This window comes from Syngnathus floridae, chromosome 13, assembly GCF_059516105.1.
Source record: "Syngnathus floridae isolate MCC-2025c chromosome 13, RoL_Sflo_1.0, whole genome shotgun sequence".
In the NCBI taxonomy this organism is placed as follows: Eukaryota; Metazoa; Chordata; class Actinopteri; order Syngnathiformes; family Syngnathidae; genus Syngnathus; species Syngnathus floridae.
Genome location: NC_142425.1, coordinates 3,957,346 through 3,981,595, shown reverse-complemented (window position 1 = coordinate 3,981,595; position 24,250 = coordinate 3,957,346). Strand labels below are relative to the sequence as shown.

The following is a 24,250-nucleotide window of genomic DNA, read 5'->3' as shown; positions in this document are numbered from 1 at the left end:
TCGATCAAACAGGTAAGCTTAGAGAAAGCACATTGGGCAGTGACATAACTCAAAGCTGACTGAAAATTAACCAGTGACAGTCATTAAAAAAAAAAAACTTACCTTTTTCTGATAATTTTCTAGTTAATAGCATGACTTTGTAATATGGGCTAAAGATGGATGCAGACTGTGTGTGTGAATAAAGTTTTTGTTTTGCAACCAATTGAAAATTGCTTCAGCGTGAGCAAACGCTGCGGTCAATGTTTTCAAATGAAAACGTGTCCTTCCAGCTGAGAAGAGATAGGTCAAGAGAGATTGGATTGAAATTGCCGCAATAGTGCTGCCACATAATGGCAGAGGCGTCCCACCGTTGCACCACCACAATTCTTGCCAGTTTCACACAACTCACCAGGCAAGTGATGAGTCCATGGCTTTTCCCTTCATTATTTAGTCGCACAGGGGAAGAGAGAAAAGGAAAAAAAAGGGCCGTATTATCAGCCAAGGGGTGCTTGAGGTTAATCGGAATTGTCCGTGGCAATGCAAGAAGGGCGGACCTCCCTTCATGTCCTCCATGCGCTGTTTGCAAATGAGGGAAAAAAGCGTTCTGTGGTGCACCTTGTTGACAGAAACCCGCAAAGGGAACGTCATTTGTTGGATAAGCTGACTTCAACAAGTTCATTTCATTGCTTAGTGCCTGTTTCAGCAGCAAAAGAGTTGCAGACATGAGGCAAATTTTTTTCCAAAGTACGCAAGCATGAAATTTACAGTTCGGAGCAGACAAAGTTTACTAGCAAATACGTTTGAATGTACTTGAATGAACATTCAAATTGTAAATTGGGACCTCTTTGATGAAGAAAAATGATGCTTGGACTTGTTTGACCAAACGCAACCACGTTTAGATTAGTGATGGTCAGTGAAATTTGAGCCCAAGTCGTCCTGTTGAGAACACACCAGAACTCGATAGCGCTAGAAAGCATTCTGCAATTAACACTAACTCTTCTTTATCCAGATCGTTGCCGCTTGGGAAAATTACATGCTTGTGAGGAGGTGATTTAAAAGCCAATTACCCAAAGGAAAAGCTCGTCCTTACCTTTAAGCACCTGAATGGTCAGGGGGATTCTGAAATTCAAGAAAAACAACAACATCAGCCTTCACTTTGGAAAGCTTGGTTTGCATTTGTCAACCAGTGACATTTTGGTTTTATCTAAAAAAATAAATAAAATAAAAGTTGGTTCGTCCCTCCTTCTTGGATATGACGACATGTTTGAAACTAAAACTTTTAATTTCCCAACTTGTGCAGCCTATTGATCCATGCTCCTACGCTTCATATTCTCTGATGATTAATGCCACGCAATTCTGGAGTGCATCAATAAATTCCAACCTTACTTTACAAAATGGTATGGAATGCAAATGAGACAAATATGACATCCGTATGGTACATGGCTGCTTTCTAGGGATTTAAATGAAGTGGAAATCTTGTGTTAAACACACCGCTCGCTTATTAAAACCTCAGCACAACATCACAAAAAGGGGAGCAATTTTTTTTCCGTCCTCTTTTTATGTCAAGAGTTTTACATAATTAGCTGCCGGTGCCTCATTAAGGAAAATGTGAAGTAGTCACCCCTGATCAGGAGTGTCTCATGAATGTGTTTAATCTCTTACTCTCTGGAGTCTGAAAGATACAAGAACGCCAGGTAATTGCCTATTGGGGGGGGGGGGGGGGGGGGGGGGGGGGTCACCTGAAAAATAAATATTATGAATTGCATCTCGGGGCACATTAGCATTTAATTTCCATGAAATGATACTTTGGCCAGCGTGATTCATGGCAGTTCAGAAAATGGATTGATTTGCGTGGGCAGGCGAACGTGCACAAAGGTGTGTCTGACTTCATAAGAGCAAGTCGGGTTGTTGTGATGCGTCTAGTGTGTTGGTGGAGTGCCCAGTGCATGTCACTTCTCACTATCAACCCTCACGGCTAGCTAGCAGTATGCGAACGGGAGAGCCAAGTGCGTAAGTCTCTCCCTGCCAGTACATAGCCTCTCTAACAGCAAGCCCTATGTAGTGCCTCCACGCGGCGACACATGGTAACTGGGTACAACACGGACCCAGGCGAAACTACAAGGGACTCGGAGGAGGCCTGGCCCCTAGACGTGCGGCACGCAGGCCCACCGGTGTGTGGACACGCCCTGGTGCCCACGAACCAGCCCCCAACTATGGGTTAAATAGTACCACTGCCCAGTGGGCTCCTCAGGGGAGAGGAATGGGCTAAGGGAGTCAACCCCTACAGAAAATCAATTTCCCCTTGGGTTGGTGTCAGGAAGGGCATCCGACTGTAAAAATCTTTGCTCCAAAAAGATTCTCAGTATGGCTAGACAAACACAGAAGAGGCGGGGTACAGCCTTAAGTACCACGTGGGCATTTTCATCAGCCTACGACAAAAAGAATGATGGAAAAGGAGGCCAAACCGCAGGTGGATATGACGGCCCTCAGCCCGATGGACTGTGGGGAGGCCTGAACCGGAATAGAGAGGGGCAGGAGTCACGTGTTAGGGTGGCTACATGGAACATCGGCAGCATATCGCACCGATCCGGGGAGGTGGTTGAGGCTCTACACAGGAGAAGGGTGGATGTCTGCTGTGTCCAGGAGTCGAGATGGAAGGGTGGAAGTGCAAGGATGCTGGGTGCAATCGGCAGAAGGTACAAGTTCTTCTGGCAAGGCTGCAATGAAGGGACTGGTGGTGTTGGAGTACTTATCGCTGAAAAGTGGATAGATCAAGTGCTAAGCATTAGCAGGGTAAATGAGCGGATCATCTTTGTGAAGTTGATCGTTGGGAAGCGCCTGACAAACGTAATTTTAATCTATGCCCCTCAAGTTGGCAGAAGTCAGGACGAGAAGGATGCGTTCTGGGACAAGGCCATCATGGTGTTGTCAGGGATCCCCCAGAATGAGGTCATAATTCTGGGAGGTGATCTGAATGGACACGTGGGGAGGGAGTCAAATGCCTTTGAGGGGGTACATGGGGGACAGGGGTACGGCATGCGGAACGCAGAGGGAGAGAGGATCCTAGAGTTCGGCGACGCACTGGAGCTGGTGCTGTGCAACACGCTTTTCAAGAAGGACGAAGCCAAATTAGTAACATACAGTTCGGGTGGCTGCAAGAGCACAATAGATTACATCATGGTCAGAAAGGAGGACCGCGTCCTGGTCAGGGATGCCAAGGCAATCCCCGGAGAAGAGTGTGTGTCTCAGCATCGCCTAGTCATGGGAGACCTAACTCTGCGAATCAAGAAGGTGGGGGCTAAGAAGCATCCTCCCAACTTGAAGGTGTGGAAGCTACATACCACAGGGAGTAAAAACGAGTTTAGGGAGAAGATTGAGCATATATCAGAAGAAGTGGAGGAGATGATGGAGTCGGGTGGTGTGGATGGCAAGTGGCAGGCAATGAAGAAGGCTCTGCTTGAAGCTACAGGGGAGGTGTCCGGATGGTCAAAGGGTAAAGCAAGACAAAGAGAGACATGGTGGTGGAATGACGGTGTCGAAATAGCGGTGAATGAGAAGAGGAAGTGCCATAAAGTATGGAAGAAATCTAAAAGGGAGGCAGACCGAGCGCGGTATGTAGAGGCAAAGAGGGCGTCACGGACAGCAGTGTGGGAGGCCCAAGAGACCAAGAGGAAAGAATTTGCAAGTGAATTGGAGAGAGAGAGGACGAAAGAGCTTCTTCAAGATAGCAAAGCAAATGGTTAAGGAGAGGCGTGATGTGACCGGTGCAAACTGTGTAAAGGATGAGAATGGCAACGTCGTGACAGACAACAGCGGAGTGAAGGAAGTATGGCGAAGGTACATGGAGAAGCTGCTGAATGTGGAGAATGACTGGGATGGAGAGGTGGGATGCGACGAAGTGGAGGGTGAATGTGGTCCGATCATGCGAACAGAAGTGGGGAAAGCCTTGAAGGCCATGAAGGATGGAAAGGCAGCTGGACCATCTGGAGTGGTGGCAGAGATGCTAAAGGCAGCGGGAGATGTCGGTGTGCAGTGGATGACTGACCTGTGTAACAGTGTCATCGCTGAGGGGCACATTCCGGAGGACTGGACAAGAAGCGTCCTCGTGCAGCTATTCAAAGGGAAGGGGGACCCACTCGCATGCGGGTCATACAGGGCCATAAAGCTGCTGGAGCATGGAATGAAGTTGTTAGAGAGGGTGTTGGAAAGGAGGGTGAGGTCACGGGTAGAGGTGGACAAGATGCAGTATGGCTTCATGCATCACGTACAACAGATGCAATTTTTGTCATCCAACAGATGCAAGAGGAACACCAGGAGAAGAGGAAGAGGTTGTACTTCGCTTTTGTTGACCTGGAAAAAGCATTCGACAGGTTGCCAAGGGAGGTGGTGAGGTGGGCCCTAAGGAAGTCGGGTGTGGAAGAGGGACTGGTTAAGGGTGTGATGGCTCTCTACTGCAGAGCATGCACAGCTGTTAGAACAGGAGTTGGCGACAGTAATGGGTTTGAAGTAAGGGTAGGGGTGCACCAGGGATCAGTGCTCAGCCCATTATTGTTTGCTATCGTGATAGATGTGGTATCGAGGGAAGTGAGGGGTGGACTACTGTGGGAGCTGCTCTACGCGGATGACCTGGTATTGATGGCTCACAGTCGAGAAGACCTAGCTAGGAAGCTAGCAGCCTGGAAGACCTGCCTAGAAGTGAAAGGAATGAAGGTGAATGCGGCAAAGTCAAAGGTCATGGTCGGTGGTGCTGGCCTGGGAGTGGTACCGCAGTCAGGAGCATGGCCATGTGGAGTTTGCGGGAAGGGAGTGCAAGCTAACTCTATCCGGTGCAAGGGTTGTCAGAGATGGGTACACCGGAGATGCAGCGGAGTAAAAGGCAGCCTACTAGCTGCAAGTGAGACCTTCAAATGCAAGCGGTGCAGGGGTGAAGTCGCCCAAGCAGACCCAGCTGACCAAGAGGGGCTCATAGTAGATGGGGAGATGTACAAGGTGGTGGACAGCTTCTGCTACCTTGGAGACATGCTTAACACTGATAGGGGGGTGGACCTAGCAGAGACCACAAGGGTGAGAAGCGGGTGGAAGAAATTCAGGGAACTCATGCCCTTCTTAACATCTAAGGCCCCATCCCTGAAGATGAGAGGCCAAGTGTACTCAGCCTGCGTCAGAGGTAGTATGATGTACGGAAGTGAGACATGGGCCCTGAAAACAGAACACGAAGACAAACTAAACAGAGCAGAAATGAGGATGATCAGATGGATGTGTGGTGTGTCAATGAGGGAGGAAAAGACCAGTGCAGAGCTGAGAAAGAAGATGGGAGTGGAGGCCATAGTGGATGTGGTGAGGAGAGGCAGACTGCGATGGTACGGACATATAGTGAGGAAGGACGAGAACGACTGGGTGAAGAAAGTTATGTCGTATAACGTAGAGGGAACAAGACCCAGTGGCCGACCTAAAAAGACCTGGAAGGCAACCGTGACAGCCAACATGAAGGCACTCGGCATCAACCACGAGATGGCCATGGACTGTTCCCGGTGGAAGAAAGCCATATCAAGAACCCAGTCCAACCCAGCGGCGCCTGGAAAACAGACTTTAAACTGATAATGATGATAATGATGAGGCGAACGTGCACAAAGTCCACTTCAATTTCGACCAACTAAAACAGGTCTGAGTTGCGGCGCAGGTGGCGGAATGCCATTTTGAGACACAGGCAGAGAGGTCTGCCGATGTATGTGCTGGATGTCAGCATATTTCTTTCATAAATATGGCAATTACTCTGATTATCATCCTTAAAAAATATCTTTTATCACTTTCAAAAACGCCTCACTCGAGTTAAAATCGGAAAACAACCGTCAATGGACGAACAGTTCAGTTTCGTTTGACTGTTCCGCTTTATTGGCTTCTGCTTGAGGATGCGAAAATAAATTCAATATGAAGCACACAGGCGAGGACTCAAATTGAAAATCATTTTGTTCACTCATTATTTATTGATGAAGGAGGTGAGGCTCTCATCCAAACATGTAAAACACTAAAGCAGGTGGGGCAGGAAAAACTTGCTTGAATTCCTTTTAGGACATTTGACTTTTGGAGGTTGAGCGCCTTGGAGGCGTCGGTGCGGTTTTAATAATCCATCTGCTTCTGCTTGCAAAGTTAAAATCAACATGGCTGAAAACTTTGACAGCACCTGTTTGATTACATGAACGCTGATTAATTGCTCTCTCCAATGTTACTTTTAATGAACAGAGAGGTTGGTCCTTTGGGGACAAATTAAGTCTATCCTCGTTTGATTTAACAAAATTAATGAAACCTTGCTGGGCGAGGATCATCTTGCGCAACTGCTCCTATATCTGCCTAAACTGAGGATGTAAAGGTTGCAGTACATCCCCCATTCAAATCTCTTCCTGTGAATCATCTCTCACTTTCCACCCAGGAGGAAAGCAGTATCTCTATATTTAAGCACGCTCTCCAGACTTTTTCTATAGTTGGTCCTAAACCATCCCTGAGGTATGTTGCTAGAGGCCTTCAGTCCACGATGTAGCAATTCACCTCAACATCCATGTGTTTTTAAAAATATGGTCTTGTGCTTTTAATATTATAGCTCCTTCCCTCTTCGGTCCAACACTGCATAAGTAACAATATGAAGAACCGGCTGGCTCATGATTAGTCGGATTGTTTTGTGCTGCCAGAGGCACGGGTAAAATACACTGAAATTCTCGTTCTGCTTGGTTTCATCTGTGTGGGTGGAAGTGCAGAGGATCAAATATTCTGGACTTGGGGCTACTTTCTCATGTTTTGGTGAGGAAACTATTAGTTTAGGAGAAATTTAGAAACATGCAGATAGTCTTTTGTTCTTGCTAATTATTAGTTACCACTTGGGCCATTTGGAAAGAATTCCGGGATTCTGATGTTAGAAAAATAATATTGCTCAGTTTGGCAAAATACATATACCCCAAGGACACCACCGCTAACACATCCGCTGTTCCAGTACAAGATCTGTAGTCATTATTTTCAAATGTAAAAAAAAAAGGATTCTGCCATTACATCTTGCAGTTATCATGAATTTAGTTTTTTTTGTTCAAAAACACAGCATTCCTGTTTTGCTGTTCCTGGTTTTATTTTTTTTTCTATTGCAGTTTCCATGGCGAGCATCTTTGGGCGGAGCCTCCTGTGTAACACCTGCTGGTAATTGCAGGCTATTTAAGCCAAGCGGCTGCAAGGATGGTGCCAAGTCATTGTTTCTTGCTTGCCCTCACAACTCCAGCTTTGAGCTCCTCCTGTGCTTGTTTTCTGCCACTAGCAACTTGTTGTTTGCTTCTATGGATGACTGTGATTTTATTTTTGGGTTCAGGTTCCAAAGAGATTGCAGCTGCTTCACCAATGTCAAACATCTTGATTTGCTGATAAAAACTCACTCCAGTAAATATTTTTGGAATCTAATTTTCAGCTGACATTTCAAGTGATTGTTCGAGGCCTTGAATGAAGTTTCGAGTTGGCTACGTTCATCCAAAAGTTGTTAAAGCTTTAACAACTTTTGGGTGACTCACGCTCATGCATGATTGCAGCTCAAGCAATGAACCACTTTTTGAAACAGTGGCTAGACGGGGTGGATTACTTACTTAATTCAGTGGCCAAATAGTGAGCAATGCTTCTTACCTTACATCATCTAGTCTCATTTGAGAAAAGTGCCCCAACTTTTGCAGAGCTGCAGTTGGCATTTCTCTTAATAATGGATGCCTTAATATTGGTGTAACAATGCCTTTTTGTTTTTTTTTGTCTGGAAAATATTCAGCTTTTATGTACTTGCTGCGCACGCTGGCAGAATTTAGTAGCTTTCGGAGGACACGTTATGATCCCTATATAGAATATAACGGCCGACCCAAGCAGGTGGGATTTGGAGTGTCAGCAAAATTAAGCCCATTTTCATAGCGGGCTCAAAATATAGCCGCCGAAAGGTCAAGGGAACTGCCATTCTTGGCACGCCAGAAAAATATGGGAATCATTTTCACAGTTTACCGTGGTGAGAACACAGTGTGGTGTGCAGGGAACCAAGCTGCTTTGAAATTTGAATAAACCTTTAGTATGAGACCTTCTCCTTTATTTTTGCATGTAGGCATTCGGCATCCCCATTATGTAGAAACTTGGTTGTCTGGCAGAATATTGAGTTATGCGGTAAGTCTTACTAAGCCTGTTTATGGTGTGCAATTAGCGACAGTAACTAGCTGCGCCGACACCACCAGCAACAGTTTTCACACTGACAACAAACATTGTGTTGCAGAACAAACAGAACAACCTAAAAAGACCTGGCAGACGACCGTTTCAGCCGACATGAAGGCACTCGGCATCAACCACGAGATGGCCATGGACCATTCCCGATGGAAGAAAGCCATATCAAGAGCCCAGTCCAACCCAGCAGCGCCTGGAAAACGGACTTTAAACCGATGATGATGATGATGAACAAAGCTGCCAACCGATAAAAATTCACGTGGTTTCTTCAGAGGTTGTCACAATCGCTGTTTCAGCTTTCTGTGATTGACATCGCTCAGATGAGCTAATCACTTCAGTCAATAATTAATTCATAATTTCAATCTGATAGTCCCGATTTCTGTTTTTTATGTTTTTATTTTCTCCAGCTGCACATCTTTTCTCGAATACGTAACCGAATCTGGATGCCTTTTCAGGTGCCATTTGGTACCACCTAACTGGACTTGTGGGTCCACTTGGTCTGCTTTTAGTGTTCTGTGAAAATTTCAACAATCTTGAAATGATTCCCACAATATCAGGTGTGTTAGGGTTTTCAGGTTAGTTTGATCCTATGATTATGTTGGAATGTAACCTGTAATAATTAAACTCGCTTGTCCTGTCTTAACAAAAGTAGTAGAACAAAGTGCTAAGATCTTTTGAACTGATTGACTAGCTGCAGAGGAAGCAATCAAAGTGTTTTGTTTACACAACATCGTGAAGGACCCCCTGCTGTGCTTTGATCAGTCAGGGGCTTCGGCCATTTGTCTACTCTGACCCCCACTCTCAACCCCCACTCTGTTTCTCTTAATAAATATCCCCTCGCAGGAACAAGGGTTCAGACTTCATTCCTTGAACGAGTGAACTCTCCACCTGCAGGTGTCCAAAAGGACTTACTTGTCTCCCGTGTGGTTCTTGCAAAATAAGTTGGAGTGAGCAAATCTCTAACAAGGTGCTCTTTGCAACATTTTATGCATCTACTTGAAGGAGAGTGACAATAAAGTCAGGCTTAATCTAAGCAAGGTGAAAAAAATACTGAGAAAAAAAAAATATCATCTTATTGTCTTTGTAAAGGTGAAGAATGGTGAGACACATGCAGATACAAACTTTAAATAAGTGCATCCAACATTACATTGAAGTTTTGTGTACTCAGTAATAAAGTACTTGTTTAGAAAATGCAAATGTGCTCAGGGCAAAATATGGTGGAAGCAAATTTCTGGCAAAATAATGCACTACATAAGGCTCTGCCTTCATCAGCGATAAGCACACCGAAAAGATGCTGAATCACTTGAAAAGAAAAAACAGCGAGTCATTCTCATGGAAAGCCACGTGATTAGTGATTTATGAGGTAAATTCAAACGGAACCGTTTTGCCATTAAAAAGGACAATACAGAAGCGGCGTCCTCTCGTTGACTTGGCTGGCGCATGATTGATGTCCACGCTGATGTGCTTGCTGTGCAGAGCCGCCGTTCTCGGTTGCACATCATAGCAGAGCACGTGGTGAGCGTCGCAACGGCAAAAAGACCACATCATCTTTGAAAGCGTAAGAATATAATTTTGTCCAAAGTCGCTAGAGAATAACAAAAAGGTGTTAAATAATAATGCCTGCCATTACGAAGAGTAACACAAAGAGACACGTCTTCCCGTGACCTTAAATGCGTGCTTTCATATTCATCCTATTTTCTTTGGGGCAGGTTGCGCCTCGCAATCATTAGTGGGGCAAGAATGCTACAACTGGGCAAATGGCTCCCACCCAGCTCTTTTGATAGTAGGTCTGCTCGCCCAAAGGTATCATCAAGAAAGTTAAAATCACCCAGAGGGACAATAATTAGGAAAGATGTTTCAAGTAAATAATACAGGCCCGCTTAATTATAGGAACTAGTGATATTTTATTAATGAAGAGCTATTGCGCCAATCTGCCATGTTTCTATGTCTTCAATCTGCGGCTATCCACCCCGCACATATCACCAGCGCTCTCATTAAAAGTCGATTAAAGGCACAAACCACCTTGGCATTAGCACGCCGCCGCTGCCGCCATTGCAGTCGATATGCTCGCTCGTGAGTCATGGCGCTAATCTAACGAGGTCACTCTCAAGTTTCGGCGGCGCGCTGTCACCGACGATTTGTTAGGAGACTTTCAACAGCGAATTCAATTACATATGAGCAGCCAGGCATGGGCTGCAGTTACCTACAACGGAGGATGGCTGAAATGATTCTTCCACTTGAATGCTGTTTGGTAAACAACTAGCAGCCCTAAACTATCCTTTTTGCGTCCGAGGTGAAGGGCGAGATCTGCCCTTGGTCTTCACATCTCCGTTTTGCCACTCTCCCGATTTATTTCAAATGATTTGCCTCCTTCTCAGCTGTGGCTCTTTGCTTCTTTTGTTCTGTACAAGTTTCACAGATGGAGTGACTCGAGGCTGTGGCAGTTATGCAAAATAGAACTCTAATGAATTCAGGGCTCCCACCATCAATGTCATAAAAAACAGAAAGAATTGTGATCGTACATTTTGTATTTCATTATATTAAAAGCATGGATGCCTTTTGTTTGGTGCATGTCTTGAATGGAAATCAAATCGAAGCCAAAGAACAAAGTTAAATGCTCAGCATCATGTTTAGTGGATTGTACGCAACCCATCCATCAACTATTTAGTGTTGAAAGTAATCAGTAGGGTTTTCTTCAGGTTACGCTCACTGCCAGAGAAAGAAACAACTTCTTATATGCGGAAAGGAAAAAAAAAAAAAGTCCAGGGTGACGACTCACTTTTTTCATGGTTTGAAGAAAAAAAAAATCAAGATCCTGAAGCCTTTTCTGTATCTGTTTCCATTTGAGATCTGTCACCATATTATGCATGAACATCACAAGAGCACAGGTCAGAGGTGTTAATAGGTTTCTCCTTTTCCTCCTCGAGCCCTTTGAAAGCGGACATGCGAGTGAATTTGCACAATTCAAGAAGGTGCTCTACAATTTGACGGGCCAGCCAGCAGCTGCACCTGAGCGCAAGTAGCGCCTGCTTGCTGCCACACACCAAGTGCACTCCATCTTACAAGGGCTCCCTTTCTTTCATCGGCATCCATACGCAGTTGGAATTCAAAAAAATGTAATTGTTACATCTCACCCTGCTTCCTGATCTGCCTTGAGAATGCCCGATGAATATTTGTTTGACCGAGTCAGCAATATTTGTTCATCCAAGTCACTGGTGCATTTCTTCAGATTCCGATTATTTCATGATGGTGACATCCTCATTTTCAGAAAAGGCTCTCACCTTGATTGCACTTCAAAATCTTTCCCGCAGTCCACCTTATAGTGACGAACATTGCTGGGGAATAAAACCTCCGTGGCAGCTTGCTCTAATGTATGCAGGTTATTGGTTTAGCGCACGGAAGGAAGGTGATCCGTCCTGCCTCGTTTGTAGCGGGCGGCGAGTGTGTTGCACTAAAGGTGAAGACAAGCCCCCTGCGGTTGCACCAGCTGCACATTACATTTGCCTAATGTCTTTTTTACACCAAATGCCTCGAGGAACAGGCAACCGGCATCAAGCACGGAGCTAGCTGCACCAAGAGTACTTTACAAAAATAAGTCAAAATGAATCCCCCAAATAATTATCTAAATATTGAGAGCAAATTGCTGAGCCAATTCTCATTTATTTTCTCGGCACATGAAAATACGAATGGACAAAAATGAAAAATTATCTCATTTTGAATCTCCCGAACAGGTGGATTACTTCACATTTATCAGCAATGCCAACATGTTTTCATAATCCGAAACTATGTGAGTTCTGCCACCCTACAATTTTATCTTCAGTGCAGTGCACGGCAAAGATTGTTTCCTCTGGACCATACACAACCTTCGAAGCGATCGGCTCACGTCGGCGAAGGGGCAATATGCATTCACATGCTGTGGATGAGCTGCTGCTTTTATTGAGCAGAGCTTTCCATTTGCAAACGCGGACGGCCTCTTGTATTATTTTCAAGTCGAATGTCTTGTAGGCTGACATGTCGGTAGACATGGATGGCAGCTTGTATTATTTTTAGTCTGGTATTGTCTCACACATGTATTGTTTTTTTTCTTAGTTGAATTATATTTCCTTGGCTGTAATTGAATTAGTTTACTGGGCCTCACCAGGTAATATCGGGACAGCAGAATTTTTGGTGGGACTTTGGTGGCATTTTGGTGAGGTTGCTGCAAGGCAGGATGAGATATCTGCAGCAATAGCCAAAAGTGTCTCTGTGCAGAAGAGCACCAGCACGCTTGTCAAGACGCTAAATGAATACAAATGCTCTGTCCCAAGCCTGCTTGCTAACATTCAGCTGATTTAATTCAGCTGGTTCTTGTTATTGTGGAGACTTTGCCTTTGCTAACTGGTTGTTTTTTTTAGCTTTGCTCTTTGGTCCACCGGCGCATATGAAGTCATAAACATTGAATATTGTTTTAAAACGAGTCTCTTTTGACCAAAGCCACAAATTGTTTTTGTGTGATGTCATCCGCTATGAAAATATACCTCGCACAAAGTGAACATCACAACAACATCCAAATCTGATCATCTTATTTTTCTGCCTTTTGACTTCAGGTTCAGCGATTGCATGAAATCGCAAAGCCACAAAGATGGTAAACATAACCAAGTCGCTGGTTCAGTCAAAAGCAAGTTTGACGCTAATTTGAGTGTGAAAGCATTTTACTTTTATGCGTGAAAGCATTTCAGTTGTGTGTGTGTGTGTGTGAGAACACATTTCACTTGTGTGGATAAAAGCATTTCACTTAAATCTGAGGTTTTTACTATGATGTTTGACTGTGTTTTGTTTCATGTGTGTGTGTGTGTGTGTGTGTGTGTGTGTGTGTGTGTGTGTGTGTGTGTGTGTGTGTGTGTGTGTGTGCGTGTGTGTGTGTGTGTGTGTGTGTGTGTGTGTGTGTGTGAATGCTAATTATGAATGATGTCTCTAACGGCTCCTCATACTTTAAAGTTATACATGTATGCAACCTCAGATTAATTGCGCTCTTTCTTGTCTCTGAAGGGAGCCCATTTGTAATTAACATTTTGAACCTTTTTGCTCCTCACCTTCCTGTGCAACAACTAATCCGTGCAAGCTCGTTCCATCTCACCCCATTAACCCACGTATGTTTCTAAATGTATGTATAATTGCGAGACGAAAGCACCCGTAATCAAGGATTACATTCACTGAGTGGTGTTGCCAATGTGGCTTAGTGGCATATTGTTTGCGGGTTGTATGTATTAAACAATACACTGTTGATGAAGTGCTTACTGTAAGTTTGACGTTGCGACGACACCACCACCAGATGGAAGCTTTAAGCCACGTGAGAGCTCAGGCAAACCTGAATTTTCCTTGGCTTTCTATTTGCTAAACATCTTTGTAAAGACGAGAAGGTACAGAATAGAATCCAGGGTGAAGGCCGAGGGCCGTGTCATTAAAGGATGACACCTCCGCAGATGCGACTAACCGGCTCTGACGGATGGAGCCAATCGCCTGTTAATGAACTCATAAATGGACTCACAGAGGTGAGCCTGCATTGTCCACGCAGCCATCACACCCGGCAGGTAGCCCCGCTAATGAGAACCGCACAGTGAGCAAGTGTGAGTGCAATGTTTGTGTAGTGGACGACACCACAATTTATTATTCTTGGCTTCGTCGTGCATCAGATCCTCACGCAATACACAATGGAGGGAAACCACGAGAGAGAGTTTGAAGAATTGCTTGACATTCCTGTGTCCTTTTAGTATGCAAGTCAATGTTTTTCAATGAACGTCATTTATTAAATGTAGCAAGTATAGACTGAATTATGAACGGTATGTCAACATCCGGCCACATCTACGCCTGTAATTAATCTGGACTGAGATGAAGGGGCGTGCCTGCGAACATCAACAGGCAAGCAAACAAATTCCCCCTCGCACTAAAGGAGGTGACAAATTGAAATTGTGTTCAACAATTAATTAACAGACAACAAACAGGTCCTTGTTGACAGGATATACAGTCCCTCACATTTTGTCCCACCTCCAGCTACTCTCCGAGAGCTATGCACGCCACGGCTCGTCCACGTGGGGACAAATGAAATCCACATTGGCATCATCAATCAAGTCTAGAGAAAAGTCGATTTTAACGTGCCGGTGTCACGGTGAAGGCATTGCCATTTCTGCTTCCATTCGTCACATAGCAGACAAAAATGGCACAGACCTCACACTGTGTCTTGTAATTAGCCGGCTCGCAATAAACTCGCTCTTGATTTTACAAACAGGCTCATGATATTACCACAATTGAATTCAATGGGGAGAGCCACCCAGCGCCACTTATGGAAATGTCTGCGATTAAAGAAATGAAGGACCAAGTCTGACATTAAATGTATGTTCACTCCTGACTCAATTTGCCTCCATTCGTCATCTCTTCTGATTAGCATAGCAATGCAGTTTGCAAAACAAACAGTGAAGTCAAAAAGGAGCTCTTTGAAGATCACCATCCATCTTCAAACTGGGCTGCCCTTGAACAGGTCAACGAGCCTCTTTTGTGTTTATTCTTATCCTTGATGGAGAGCGTAATTAGCAGGAGCATGCATGCCAACTTGCTTTAGCTCCAGAATTTGAAAGGCTAAAATTGAGAATAGATGATGATGTGCAAGCTGCTTCATTACTGATCAAAACACACACTTAAACAACACAAATAGAAGCTATTGATTCTATAGCTATATCTATAGCAATATCTTTGAGCTTACCAGATAAAGTCATCATTGAGTCAAGAGTGGCCTCCTATGGAAAGGAGCGTAAAAGCGCAAGAGCATAAAAGCACAGGGGTATAAAAGCGCCTTCTTGTAATTAAAGGCTGATTTCAGGTTAATCCCGGCAAACCACAGAATGGAGATGTTTCAGATTGTTTTGTGAATAGGCAGCCGTGGCAAAGGTGTTTGGGGTCATGTCATAGCAGATGTTCCTGATACGCTATTACTCACAATCATATGTTTGGAATTTTTACATCAATAAATGAATACTGTGCATAATTGAGAGGCGATTACCAAAGGAAACATAAGCCCAAGACTAAAAGGGGAAAAACAGAAAGCTGCAGACAAGTGCTGACAGATAATGGTGTCCGAATGCAGTGAGGCACATTCCAAGCTTAGCTGTCACAAGTCAGCCCGGGATCCATCACAGGCAAAAATGTCCCGTGTGACAGTGAGGGCAGAGGGACATCTGCCAAATGCTCCAGGGATTTCTGCTAGTGACTTGGAAAAGAAGCTTGAGTGCACCAAAGGCAGTCAGTCAGTTTTGACGACTGAACTCTTTCTAATTACTGTGGAGGGGAAAAACTAAATCAGTCAGAGCAACAATCATATTATTCAATCCAAAGCACCAAAAGACATCACACATTTGATCTGAAATTGTTGTTTTGCTCAGGAAAACAAAATTGGCATTTGTTTTTCAATGCCATCAATTCATCCCTAAATCATTAATTGCACCCGGAACCTCCTTTTTTCATCGGCGGCACATTCCTTCATCAGTCAGAGGTTTGACTCTCTACTGTGGCCTTGCTGCAAATCAGGATAAGCAGTAGAGTGGATGGACGGCTGTCATCTTTCTTGGCATTTCAAAATATTCGAAGGTCAGCCGCAATATTTTATTTATTTTCATGGTGTGAGTGTATGCATGAATTTAAAGTATTCCCATGTATGAATTTATGTGAGCAAGAGAGAGTGAGAGACACTTCTACAGTGTCTACAGTGTAGACAATGAGAGCGAGAGAGTTAATGCTTGTGCAGTGTTGCCGTTTCCGCAAAGGGTGGCAGTGTTGCTTTATCAATTGAGCTGCTCACCGCTGAGGCAAAGCAAATATTCTCAATAGCAGCTATCATAAGTCTGTTAAAAAATATATTGCATTGGCTGTAAGTTTAGATAAAGGGTATATTCAAGAATATATTTGTCCTTCATTCTGCTTCGGCATGATGATTTTTACAAGACGACGAATGAAAGTATTATTTTTTTACATACTATTCAGAACTATAGCCCTGAATTGTAATTTCTAATAAAGCCGCAGCATAAAACTGCAGTTATACAACCAGCCAATTAATTATATGGCTTTTTTGACTTTGTGGAAGTAAAATGACCAAGCTAACTTTGACTTGACAGACTCAACTCGATGAATATTGCAAGTGTGACAATAAAAGCTGCGCCGTCCATCTGCCAGCATGACACATGAAGAGCCAGGGGACAAAAGGAAGCTCTCTTCTTGTTTGTGAGTGTCGCTTCTATCCAATTTTTGTCTTTTAATCACAGATTGGCTCTTTAGGGAAACGGGCAAATTTCAGCATACGTTTGAAAAGTGACATTACAAAGCTTTCAGTCAGGGCAGCCGCCATGACTGAAACTCTGCTTTGTCTTTGTCGTCTTTCTTTGCTAATCAGCCTTTGAGCCGGCAGATCTGCCATTCCCGCCTGCCCTACCTGTCCCTTTTCCCCCTTTGATGTATGCTCCAGAAAGGTGGCGACATTGCGTGCGAGCTGTGACAGGAGCTCCCACTCCCCGCCGCTCACTGCCTCCTTTTTGATTAATTTGCAGGTCCAAAACAGTAACTTGCTCTGACACTAATTTCCGATGTTCTGTGACATCTTTGTAGTGTGAGGCCAGAAAAGGTCTGGGAATGCTTGAATGCTAAATTCTTTCCTGTAATAAATCATTAGGCACGGGAGTCCGATGTGCCTTAAATGACGTATACAAATGAACTTGTCTGCTTTATTAAGACCTTCCATTACCTGAACATGTTCTGTTGAAAAGGCAAGGGAAGATGTAGAAGGTCACATACGGTTTGTACTTTTTACTTCATCAAAGCAGTTAGCTTGACGCACATCTTGTGTCTGTATATTACGTATATTCAGCCCCGCAAACAAACGCGAGACAACTGGCACCAGTAGTCAGTCAAACAGTCTGTGATGGACTGAGAAAGTCCGTCTGCACTGACTAAGGGACCATACACACCAACTAACCAGGCCGCAATACGGAGAGAGAGAAAGCACGATCATTTTCACAGCAAAATGAAACAGCAGTTGGCTCGAATGCTGAGGGACATTGAGCGGTTAGCGCCTTCCATCCAAGTGACCCTAATGACTGGATCGTCTTGCCTGACTGGGGAGAATCAGTGATGAACAGAGAGCCTAAATGGCTCTTCATTTTTTTCCTTTTAAAGGCAAAATGCATAGCCGCGATTTAATGTGAAGTTAAAATGAACTCTAAATTATCTTGAGTTCTGTAGCATTGGGTTGAAATATGATGAGCGGCTGTAGGACACAAACAATTGGCCCTTGAATGACCTTGACTCGACTGTTCCTTTCCACTCGGCCATTAATACATCTGACCAGGAATTGGTAGACAAATGGCCGTTCCTGGGGGAATGAGTACGGTGACCTGGCGAGAAGGGTGATTGCTCACTCTCAATTCAGCCGCGCTCGCTTTTGGGCTTATTACACCGTAATCTCTGCAAGTTTCCTCCCGATGGGAATAGCCTTGCCAGTGTTTTTAGCAGCACAGCCCCTTAAAAAAGGAGCTCGAGTGTATTTTGTGTCTGTGCAGAAACAAGGGACTGGAATTGAGAGACATCAAATCCTGAATTCCCTGAATTGAAGATTTCCAGCAGCACAGCAGAACAATGGTTGTTTCTGGACAACAAACACTAAATGTGAATTTGTGATTATTGCTTCCTTGGTAGCAAATTATGCCTGAAACCGCAATAAATTCAAAATGTAAAAACTCTTTCAGCATGCACAATCAATCCATCCTCTATCCAAAGAAATCAGTTTAAGACAAATTGTTACGCATATTTACATCGACTGCCAGCAGACATATTTGCTAATATTTTCTCTCACCCTGCTGCACGATGGACAGGATTATGATCACCACGATCAATGACGGTCTGCTCACTTATTTAGCAGCGTCTAAGCCTCACAGACAAACAAATTAGAAAGATGTTATGGATCTATTTGTATCTGACTGCATAGAGTATTCAGCGAACTCGCACTTCTATCAATTTATTCATCGACTATTTGATGGGTTGTCGATGACGGCCACAAGCACATAACAGATGTTCAGTGAATCAACAGCTACAAACAACAAACATGTTGGGTGCAAATATATGCCTGACTCTGATTTGTCTTTTCTTGGAATAAGTGTCAATACTCTGGGTATAATCAAGCTGTGCTAATGAAGGTCCAGGCCGCCAATGGAAAGCTGTCAACCTCATCATTGTATCATTCATGAGCTCCCGGTGGTGGAATTCTTTCTAATATAAAGCTAAACACAGTCGTCCTTCGAAGCCAGTCCTCATTCATGACCCACACAAAGTGTATGAATGAAGACATAGAAAACGCTGACCACCTCAGCTCACTTTCGAAGCGAAATATGATTTTCAAATGCTATGTATTGAACCCTGAACTCAACGCCTCCACAGATTGCGATAAAGACACACACAAAAGCCAGGTTGGACAAAAGTACCAAATCCGGTCCTCGGGATCCGGTGTCCCGCATACTCTCTGTCTCTCTGATGCAACACACCCGATACGGGCAATTAGCTTGATACTCCTTCCCCATTTGAACGTAAGATCTGCTATGCAAAATGTCTCCATATAGTCGGATGACATCCTCGCACCATCAGGAGAGACGGGATGAAGATGAAAAGCTGAAAGACACCAACAACAAAGACTGGTGTGAAGGAAAGGTGCAGATCAATGCGAGTCACCTTGCACATCGCTGGCAAGGTGATAAAAGACATTCTGCAATGCTCCTGTCAAACCGCTCGGCAGAGGATTTGACGGACGTGCCGTTATATCGATGGCTCTGATAGTGTCCCATTTTGAACATGATGTAGCCTGTTCCTTTGTATCGTACCTCATTGTCTGACCATTTTTACAAATCCTTTTAAACACACCATTTTCATTGGAATCAACAGAAGCAATGTACAGTATCATTTCCTCAGTACGCTTATGCTTATGAGACATAAAATTTGTAATGTTAGAATGAAAGAAGCCCTGTTTAGCAAATTCATCCAAGCAACAATTGTCATTGTCCCTGAACAGTTGGCATTTTCCTTCCCCATGATGAAATATATCCCGTTTGTCACCTACATTCCCGAGGACAGGATGAAAATGAAAATAAAAGCACTGTGCATGCTATGATCACGCTTACTGACAATTGGCAGAGGTCACTTTGAAGGCCTGGTTGCAGTTCTTGCTGCCTGGGGTCATCTGGCATGCATGAGTGCCTGCGAGCACATCAACCTGGCGGGCAAATTATTTCATTTATATGCTGGCCTTCGTCGAATCACCCTAAAAACATGCTTTTGCTTTTAGTGTAATGCCTCAGGTGAAGAACTTTGCTGCCTCAGACTACTCTGCGCAAATTAGAAGAAACGTCTGTCAAGAGGAGGACGTGCACGGAAAAACATTATAAGTCGCACTTTTGAGTGTTCCCCAACGTCAATTTATATTACCCATTAAACTCGACTCAACTGGACTCTGAATTTCAGAAAGCTTAAGTGACTGTAAATTGTACAAACAAGACTTTCCAAAAACGAGTACCCTAAGCCGTCCGAGTCATTGCGCAATGCTGCACTTTTGTCTTTCCTCTTTCACAGTTTGTGCACAATAAAAGACAGTGCATGTGACACCATCACAGCTAAGACAGCTGAAAGCTAACACGGCTAAATCTCATCCCGTAAAGAACAAGTGGCAGAGTGACTCCAAGGGCTCCATTATTGATTATATGCCGCTGCATTGGGAACACTCATGCTCATCTAATGAAGGAAGAATGGATCCAAGGTGTATTTTCAACCATTGCCCATTAGCAAGGATTTATTTCTGTCTTTGAAAGATTTGTGAGCACTTAGGACGCAACGTGTTTTTTCCCCCTCCTTTCCAAAAGAAAGATGAAACAACAGGACAAGGGAAGGTTGAGGTTTACAGCAGTGAGGCGAGGCTGAAGTTTACAGCAGTGAGGCGAGGCTGTGAAAATATCATTGCTCAGTTTTGATATCAAGCAACAGTCATCATACTTATTTCACAGAAATGTAATTAAGACAATGGAACAGACGAACTGCAACTCTTTGAAGAATAAGGACATTTGGCGTATTTTTAAATTTTGTTCTGGTTATTTGGCGTTGAGTCTGCTTTGGGATTCTTCTCGCTTATACTTCGGCACACTTGAACTAAGAATGTCTGCGATGCTGTCAGCAAAGTTATGCAGGAGTGTCAATACATGTCATCTGGTCTACGTGCACACGGCTCTGTCTGAGACTAAGAGTGATTAAAGGGCAGCTGTCAGCGACACGATTTTATCTCGGCCAAACAGGTGTCGAGTGGAGCTGACAGCAGCGACGCTAACCCCTCACATGGGATGGGCTCTACCAAGACAAATTGAGTTATGTCTTTCTCCCGTTTTATCAAGCGCCCTATCTGTCGGAATCAATGCGGATTTCTCTTACCCGGAGGGAGAAAAGCAACGTGAGCGCAGCCACTGCAAGTAGACGAGCTTTGCAATTCTTAGACATGTTTTTGGAATGGCGTCTGCAAAAAGGCCACCACACAAACGTTGGCTAAAAAGAATGTGCCTCTGCAGTCCTACAAAGACCTACAAATATATCATTACTTCAGTCATGAATATTGTATACGTGAATGAAAAAGGAATAAATAGCAGTTTCGTGAAAGTGAGCAATTCACATGTAAAGTCAACGTCATCCAATGTCATTGGGCTGGAAAATATCAAAGTCTGGGAAATTCCAATTTAAAAAAATATATATTTCACGATGCATTTAGAGTCCCAATAATGGGTCTGCCAATTTCTCCTTACATCTCTGGCGACTTGCCTTTTACATGCAGGGATTTTTTAAAGCGACATTACGTGTGTGTGTGCGCGCGTCTTATGCGTGTACGCACGAACCCATTTCACCTCATTCATGCTGGCCTCCTTTCACTCTGGTTATACAGAAAACCTCCATTTCCAGTTGCAATTTTTTTTTCCGTTTACACAGGGAATTGAAAACGAGATGGAGAGTAGTACTTTTGCCTTTTTGCGAGTGAAGGGTTTCTTTGTCACCTGGAAATGAGCACACCAGCACCTGTTTTCTCCTCCGGATCGACTTGACATTATCTTAGCCAGAAGAACCAAAATTGAGAGCAGACTTCATGCACACAGATGGAAAGAAATAATCCAATAAAATGACTCATGGCCATGTACATCTGTGAAAAAACATACATTTTAAGATGTTTATTTACGTTTTGTTTTGAAGATTGCTGAATTGCTACATCTTGCAATTGGAATGCCCGGAAGACACGGCAAGTGAATGTAAGCCTGCAGGCTCCATGTTACTCTCACGCATGTCAACCATCGAAGCAGCTTGTTTGATAAAAGAATGAAACTAATAAATAGTACATCCGAGCCCATGTATCGGATTCGTCTATTTTAACAAGTGTGTTTGTTTGGGTCTTTCCAGACGCACTTATGTGCACTCTTTTCTTTTGTGTTTCTGTGTGCCGTTTATTAGTCGGTGCAGTTGTAGTTTGGGCAAATCGTGGCTCTGCATTATTGAAGGTCGACAACACTTCACGGTGGGAAGACTCCAGAGCGATAGCTGCTGCGGTAGAGCTCTAAATGTTGGAAAATAAAAGAAAAAAGTATTTTTGTATAAGAGAATTTTATGTTTGGAATGAAAATAAAATCTGACCTTTTGGTATCTTGGATCTTTTTGTTTTTTGCAGTGTACCAGTGCCTGTCATCAAACCGATGACATGATTGGAATCTCTTCTCAACAGATTATCTTTCCACATTTTGACAAGTAATTAGCAACTCTCATCTCGCATGAATGCGCAGATCAAGTTTCTCCTATTCAATGTGAGCATTTATTAGGTGGTCATCTTCCTTAATTTACATCCCCAAAAGCAAACCAATTGAACCCATGTTTTGCTCCTTTTGCTTCTGAGCTGTGTGTAGTGGAAACCCTCCTATTAACTTTGCTAAGCCTAATCTATTGATGCAGGGTGGTTTTATATTCATCTGCCTCTGACATTATGCGCGGAAAAAGAACGGAGCACGCTTTGTGGATTTATCTACGACTCCCACACAGTTTTGGGCTTCTAATTTTCTGATAACGCCTTAACACGACTTCTCTCTGTAAAAGACACAAGTTGAAATCCGAATGTGCAATTATAGCAGAATGAAAGCTTTGAGAACACACATTGACTTTTTTTTTCTTACACGTGTCCAACTGAATGTCAGTTTCTGTATTTGTATTCTGCGGAAATAGATGTAGCCTTGATTCCCGAGAATTATTTCCACCCGCTGTTCTGTGTGAAAGTCTTTCCTGAATCACAGTGGATCAAAGTCCAAATCCTCTAAACGCAAACTGCGAGAGTCAGTTTTTACCCCTGCTCGTTCTTATCTTAAAATCCAGGCTGTTCGAGCATCCAACAAAATCCAAGCAGATTAACTCTGACCACAAGTCGGGGTCTTTTTCCAAGTCGTAAACCTCATAATGTGAGTAAACAAAACTCGGGAGCACAGCGTCCACAGTATGGAAAAGAGATCAATCAACCTGGACCGAAAAGGAAGAGAAGGTCAGGCGTGTGCTTGAGCAGATACTATAGCATCGGCGGGACACTGAGGTTGAGCAAGCATACCACGCTGGTTAAGAAACTGCATTAGAGCCAAAAGAGCCAAAAATCAGACAGGCACCAGAGCTATGAACCAGAGGCAAAATATTTTTCTCCTTTTGCTTTGGCGAAAGCCTGAGTAATTACGGAATTGAACTGATGTTGCTTGTCATGAGCTGTTTAATCCTGCGTGGTGCTTCTCATCTGCATCACACTGGATTATACAATACCAGTGCACTAAATGGAGATTTATACATTATTCAAAAGGCCGCTTGACAGTTATTCCTCACACACATACAGTAAACATGAGTCAAAGCTCGCAGCGGCCGTTAATTTATTCATGTACAGCCGCGCTGAACAATTACAATCAAATAGTCCATTTGGAAGCAATCCATTATTTCAACCCTCCCCAGTCCGGCCCTTTTTAATCACTGGTGAATATGTTACGAAACAAGAAAAAATAATGAAGATGAAGATGGGCGTAGAAAAAAAAAAAAAAAACAAGCGGCGTTTAAATGAAGCAACTGAAACGCGGACATGATGATAAAAGAATCATTACAATTTAAAAATGCCTGGAAGCCCGCTAACTACTTTATCTTTTGGCCATGCATATTTCCAGCTCAGCATTGTTTTGCACTAATTTACTGACAGAAGACCGTCTTAATGATTACGCAACAGCACAGCCCAGATAAGGAATATGGCGGCGACTGTGAATTTCAAAGCATACCATGATGATGAATGGAATTCATTTCATAATTCGGCATAATTAGACTGGCCCGTGTCCATTTATCATAGCTGTGAAAAGATACGTGGGATCACTGAGATTTATTAACGAGGGAGTCGTCTTTTTGATTGCTCTCATTTGAGTCTTCAACGCAGCAATCCGCCTGCTCATGAATGGAGGCTTCACGCTGTTGTATGTGATACTCATTGTTAGACAGAAGTGTCCTGGCGATCGGTGCACGGTAAATACTGACTCACTCTTGAAGTCAGTCCATGAGGGCTGTAGAACAGCTTATAGAAGATGAACGAATAAGTATTGGCTGTGTTTATGTGAGCCCACGTAGTGGAATTGATGATTGTTTGTGCTCACTGAACAAAGCAAAATGTCTGGCTGTGCAGCAATGCACTGCAGCCTCGTTTCGGCAGCACTTGGAAAACAAATCATGTTGACTTTTGAAAACAGGGCTTCACGTGAACATGATCATCTTAGAATCGCCAGTTTGCAAAGGACATTTTTCAAATGTGCCATATTAATATTTCACCACGTAGTCATTTAAGTACAACAAAGTTAAAGCCATCTGTGGTGTCAACATTGATGTCACCCGCCAAGGAAACTAACCACAACTGATCTGCAATTCCGATGAGAGCAGCCTTTGGTTACAAATACTTTTAAATATAAGAACT

At 43.6% G+C, this 24,250-nt stretch overlaps 2 long non-coding RNA genes across 4 annotated transcripts; both read left to right on the top strand.

The window, feature by feature from the left end:
- Positions 1–7,069: 7,069 nt before the first annotated feature.
- Positions 7,070–9,034, top strand: LOC148388169 (uncharacterized). The gene is made up of 3 exons (XR_015862225.1): positions 7,070–7,392; positions 8,087–8,145; positions 8,252–9,034. It is a non-coding gene; the product is annotated as an uncharacterized LOC148388169 (long non-coding RNA).
- Positions 9,035–16,039: 7,005 nt separating this feature from the next.
- LOC148388168 (uncharacterized) lies at positions 16,040–22,336 on the top strand. Of its 3 annotated transcripts, none has more exons than XR_015862263.1 (3): positions 16,040–16,183; positions 16,341–16,446; positions 21,953–22,336. It is a non-coding gene; the product is annotated as an uncharacterized LOC148388168 (long non-coding RNA). The 3 variants fall into 3 exon arrangements; XR_015862264.1 differs by lacking the exon at positions 21,953–22,336 and adding an exon at positions 17,778–17,964; XR_015862265.1 differs by lacking the exon at positions 21,953–22,336 and adding an exon at positions 16,616–17,015.
- Positions 22,337–24,250: the final 1,914 nt, after the last annotated feature.